This window comes from Gobio gobio (genome assembly GCF_949357685.1).
Source record: "Gobio gobio genome assembly, chromosome: 24".
Taxonomy (NCBI): domain Eukaryota; kingdom Metazoa; phylum Chordata; class Actinopteri; order Cypriniformes; family Gobionidae; genus Gobio; species Gobio gobio.
The window spans coordinates 42777140-42783894 of record NC_137120.1 but is presented as its reverse complement, the minus strand read 5'-3'; positions in this window follow the sequence as shown (position 1 = coordinate 42783894).

Genomic DNA, 6755 nt, shown 5'->3' with positions numbered 1-6755 from the left:
TGTGTCTTTATTAAAATCAACACATTCATGATTTATCTCATCTGCCCACAACCCCAGCAATTCATTGGGATGTTTCATTTGTTTCATGTTTGGGATGATTCATTATGTTTCTTGGGTCTGCACTATTCCCTTCAAAGCAAACCAACCAGCGTGCCTTTATTTGTTGCTCAGTGACGTTGATGTTAAACCAGGGGTGTCCAAACTCGGTCCTGGAGGGCCACTGTCCTGCAGAGTTTAGCTCCAGCTTCCCTCATCACACCTGCTGGAGGTTTCTAGTATGGCCCTGTCCCAAATGGCACCCTAAACCCTCACAGTCTTCCTCTGAGTCCGCACTTTCATGACGTAATACCGCTTTGGCTGCCGGGAAGAAGTCCAGTGCGTAACCCTCACCAGTGAGGGCTCGGCAGAAATGCGCATCGAGGGCACATATCGACCTCAAAGGGGGCGCTCGCGAGCATCCTTCTGAGACCTAAAATGACATATTGGACATCCTACGGTCTCGTGGACTTAACGGACACGTGCACGTAGCGGCCATTGTAAGTCCACAAGACTGAAAGTGCACATGAAGTGTGCCATTTGGGACAGGGCCTATGCCTAGTAAGACCTTGATTAGCTGGTTCAGGTGTGTTTAATTGGGGTTGGAGCTGAACTCTGCAGGACAGTGGCCCTCCAGGAGCAGGATTGGACACCCCTGTGTAAAACTAAGCCAATTCGGCTAATTCAAACATTCATACTTGTTGAGTATGTGCTCTAAATCGGTGCAGATTACATAAACATCCCCAGCAAATTGAGTGAACATAATTTGTGAAACATAACCCGCCAAATCCGCTAGAGATATGACATGGTTTCATGTAACAGTTGATTTTTACCTGCATTTGTCAGGTTGGATGGATTTCAAATCCTGCATTTTTAAAATATTGCACAAAACATCTTGTGTGTGTGAAAACAAACGGTTTAATTACAATAGCAAAGCACAAAACCACACAAGTTTGCAATGCCGTTTGCGAACATTCGTTGGCACTATAATTTTTGGAAACACAGACTCATTGACCGATTCTGATAAAGACAGGACTTGAGATCCTAGTTGGCAAACGACGCATTTGGGAAACCTGACCTACTGATTTTAACAATCAATATGAATGTTTTCAAACCTCTTTACACGGACCGTTTGTTGACAACTAATGAGTTTTAGGCTTCATTCTGTACCAATTTGATGAAAAATGTCCAGTATATTATTTGCTTATTAAAGGGCATATTGCAGGTTAAAATGTTTTTTTCAAAATTAATATATATCCTTGCATGAAAATACCATATGAAACGGTAATGCAGGATTTAAAATGTTTAAAAAAAAGACATGAGCACGAATTTAGTAGATAAAGTGGCCGTTCACTGTCATTTACATCATCACACTATTGGCGAATCAGCACGAAATAAACCCATAACACAAAATGAATGACTAAAGGACACATGAAACACACAATAACACTATAGTGTCTGTGGATCGGCCGCCGGCGGGAGACGAGATGCTCATGGATCTGTCAGAGCTTGATGAAGACGTGAACTCAGGTTTAGTGTGTCCTCAGCGTTCGAACTGTCATTGCGATCCATTGTTTTCCTATCGTTGACCGCACTCCCTCCCGTTACGTCACTTTCGATTTTTGCCATTTTTAGATGCGGAAGTAAAATTCTCACAATCACGACTCCAGAAAGGGTTAGTAGCATATTTATAAGTACAGTTTAAAGAAAATCTAGTTCCTACATCATTGACTCACTGGGGTCTCTACTCCCCTTTAACTGTTCTTTCACGGCTCTTATGACGTTCTAACTACATCCATTACATCTGATGACCGTAATGTTCTTCAGCATCATTAATGAAGGATCAGGAATAAACACAAACCTCTCTGTTCTTCAGTGTCTTCCTGCTTTATTCTGAAGGGTTCTGGATCACTCATCTTCTCAATGTTCTTCTTCACTCAGAGTCTGATGGGAATATCCCAGCATTTATGGGTGAAATGTTGTAGAAGAAGCTTAACAAAAGGGGAATTCCTGTAGGAAGAGCAGATCTGGTTATTAAACTGATGATTTTAGTTCACACATTTTAAGGGGGGGGGGGGTTAATGCTATTTCATGCATTCTACCTTATTGACACTGTTCAAGAGTTGATTCTCTTTTAACATTTATATGATTTATTTTTTAAAACAAATATATTCTACATATTTATATTTTGTCTGGGAGTCTATCAATTTTTAACATTTATTATAATTTTTTAATTCTTATCTTTATCTGCAGTATAGTCATAAGAACAAACAAATATTGACATTATGAATAAATACTATAATTAAAATAACATTCCAACTGAGTTCAACTGACAACTGTTCAACATTGATTTTAAGTGTTTTATTGTGTTTACATGAAAATTGTAATGAATAAAATTCTGTTAAGCATTCTTGTCAAAAGTGGCAATTGTGTTTGGTTTAGTTTGCCTTAATCTGTTGACCAATAAAATGAGCTTTAAGTGGCAGTTTACATGTGATCTTAAAGGGACAGTTCACCCAAAAACGAGGATTCTGCCATCATTTACTCAAGCTTTTACTTTACTTTTACTTTAAGCTTTTCCAAACCTGTATGAGTTTCTGTTTTCTGCAGAGCACAAAAGAAGATATTTTGAAAGATGTCAGTACGCAAACGGTTGATGGACCATTGACTTCCACAATACATATTCTCGTTTGCTTACTCATATTCCTCAAAATATATATTTTCTGTGTTCAGCAGAAGAAAGAAATCCATACAGGTTAGGAAATGCTTGAGTAAATAAAGAACTATCCCTTTAAGATATTAGCCCAATAAATGAGAGGAATCCCATCATCATGTGTTATTCTGTTATATACATTGGCAATGATCATAAACCTCATCTTAAAGATAATAAAGGTAAATGTCATATATAGAGGCAGAATCAAACTGCACTGTGGTGTCAGCACTTCAGATCTCCTCACTTCCATACGTTTACACTGACATTCGGCAACAATAACATTATCGCCCCAAACATCGACACACACACACACACACACACACACACACACACACACACACACACACACACACACACACACACACACACACACACACACAGATATAGGCTACATCGTTTCCGAATGTTCGTCCCCGTCGGCAAACGCTGGAAAACACGCAAATTTGAGCTGTATCCGAACGAAACAACACATAAATCACCCATTTAAAGGCTTCTTAAGCTAATTATGTGTACTTTATAGTTCAATAAATATACGCGAAGTGCCCACCTCACCTCAGAGACTCGATGCTGGCTGATGGCGTTATGGCTGACGTCATCACTGCGGGGCGACAACATATGATATCAAAAACACCGAGGCTGTGTCCCAATCGGTCCCAATTCACTGCATCCTCCCAAGTGCGCGAGATGGACCGGATGGGACGGGCTACTCTACCCTACGGGACTGCTCTTGTTGCCTAGCAACTGTGACAGCTGCGGTTGACGAGCGGCCATCAGGCTAACGTTTGACACTTTTTAAAAGTTATTAAACTGTCTGAAAACAAGACATGATTCACAAACTGTCTAAATATGTTCAACATGGTCTAAGAGTACACACCATAATCCCATAGTTTATAACAGGGCTTCAACAGGGTGCGGGATAGTTTTGTCCCCAAAAGTTACGCAATGATCACATCTTAACTATAAATAAAAAAACTAAACAATTACACTTGCAACAAATACATGTGCAGAATACACACGTAAACACATTTTATACATTATATTATACTTAAACACATGCTTAAAATAAACCTAAAATGCAAAATAACAAGACAAATTAAAGATAGTAAGAGTTATTTTCAAGCAAAAATGTAAAACTTTTGTAGTAAAAATAAAAGTAATTGATATAGTATAAACTTGAAAATATTTAATACAAAATTTTATCAATATTTGTAAATTGTTTTATTTATCATATTTATGTTGTACATGTTGTTTACGTGTTCAAATATGTATTGTCCACGTTAATTAAAATATAATAACAAATGAGATTTTAGTGATATTTTGACCACTCAAATAGGAAATGTCCCCGGTTTCCATTTCAGAAATCTGGTCACCTTAATATATATCGTCAGGATTTAAAATTTAAATTTCACTATTTAAACTCCATGGCCCAGTTTCACAGACAGGGTTTAGTTTAAGCCTTAGTTCAATTAGGATGTTTAAGTAGCTTTTATGAACGTGCCTTAGAAAGAAAAAAAACAATGGTACTTTCAGTTAAAACAGCTCAAACTGGCACTTTAGTCTGGGACTAGTTAATTATTAAAGCATCTGAAGCCCAATATAACAGAGTACTGTGAGTGTATATGAGACACCACCAGAGGGAGGCATAGACATTCAACATCTAGTGTTTCCTTCATCTGTGTTTGCAAAAAATGAAAATCTTCAGATGTCAACTAAACTGGCATAATATCTCTAGAGGACCAGTGGTTGCATGTTCTCAGCAGCGCCACAAGAGTAGCAAATAATGAACAACTTTACAGATATGAAAACATGTTCGTTGCGTTATTTTCATTAGTCAAGAGAAAAAACAGACAATGATTTCTGGTCCTATATATATTTGGTATCCAAGCACACATGCACAAGATCTGGTTTTGCTTTTTGTTATTAATGCACAAGCGAACATGAGACGCTGCACTGTGACACATAACCTGCTCCGCTCATGAGGATGTGCTGTGCTGTTTGGTCAGATGTGTGTAAAACTGGAGATATGAGATGCAGAATGTGCTGAGGAAACACTGTGTGTGGGTGAAAGACTAAAGACGAACACACAGCCTTTAACGGTGCTAGCAGTTCTTAATGCCAACTTCCCAAGAGGGAAAACAAAGAGTCAACTGAGATGCGACAGAGACAGAATATAAAACAGTTCCCGCAGTAAGCTGGCCTTGACCACTGAGAATGTGCAGATTAGATTGGACATCATGATTTGATGGACATAAATCCAAGACATCAAGTTGAACATCAACCTCAACAAAACTACAGTTATGCCTAACATATGAAGGAAGATTTCTGTCTCTGTTGAACAGGAAATGGTGGTCTACCAGAACCCAAAGTGTCAGAAGATCTCTAGATAGTGTGAACAAGTGGGTATAGAAATGAAAAGACATTAGATATTAAATGCACAGCTAACATGTCACTTTTTTGCGCTGATTTGGGATTCTGTGCTTCCTCACCGTCACTAAAACACCTGCCAAAGGACCAAACAAAGAATGACTCACACAGGAACAGGTCAGTGAGAACACCCCTAATGTTCCTCTGAGTGATAACAGTTCTATTGTTCTGTATTGCTTTATTGTGGTTTCGCTTTATATAGAGCAGATGTTATGTGTAATTGCAGGGGAATAACACTCTTCACAACATCTCTTTGTGTAAGATAATCTAACGCAGATGTCTCTCACTGTACCTGTGTTAACACTGCAGCTGATCCAGACATCAGATCTGTTTCCTCTCAGCTGCCGTTTGTTCTGTGAACAAAGACGTGTGATCAACGAAGGCCTGGATTCAACATCCCAGACTGACCATCGAATGCAGTCATAGACCTCTGAAGCAGAAGTACGGGATTCGTGGATTTATATTGGTCATGCTGTCGTTTACACACTTCTCCTGGTCACATGCTCATCGAGTGTTTGTCATATGTACCCATATAAAACACAGAAATCAAGAGTTTATCATTTAATCTGAACGCCAGGAATAAGTCGTACGACTCACACTCAAGACAAAAGACATCAATGCAAAAATATTTTTAAGTAATTTCTTCTCGAGTTGTTCTAAACCTGAATGAGATTCTCTCTTCTGAACACACAGGAAAAGTTTCGGAAGAATGTGTGTAGAACTTCAGAACTCAAGATCCAAATCTTGGCATCCATTGGCCAGCATAGTATTTTATTCCCACTAATGGCTGTCGAGATCTGCTTGGTTACACACATTCTTCAGAATCTCTTCCTGTGTGCTCAGCAGAAGACAGAAACTCATACAGGTTTAGAACGACTCGAGTGTGAGTAAATGATGACAGGATTTTGTTTTTTGGGTCTCTTTAAAGCATCATTAGCTGAGATGAAGAGCATCAGAGAGTCACTGAATAATGACTGAGGAAGATTCTTTCATGTGTTTTAGAATAAAATATAAAGAAATCTACAAATCAATCACATTCAGACACTAAAACTAAATGTAAGTTACTGTAAAAAAAATATTTGCTGACAAATGTTCATTCCGTGTATTAATATATTCATGTTTCTGACGCCACAAACTGAGCCATTTTTGCAGCTTAGATTCAATAAACAGACTTTTTAGGCGTAGGAGAAAGTGATGTACAGTGTGCTGAATGTGCTGGGTCAAGGTGGATTTTACTGTTGTCTTACGAAATGCTATAAATCAATCAAAATAAATGAAAAGTATTCTGATGAATATCTGGAGGATTTAATGCTTGCATGTTCTCAGCAGTGCCACTGTTATAGAGAAACGTTACATGTGTTTTTACCACAAAGAGCTTCTTATTTCTGCTTTTTTCTGTTCTGCAGTCCTGCACCCGTTGAATGCGAGATGCTTCATCACACACACACACACACACACACACACACACACACACACACACACACACACACACACACACACACACACACACACACACACACACACACACACACACACACACAAACACACCCTTGCACTGTGACACATTACCTGCTCCGCTCAT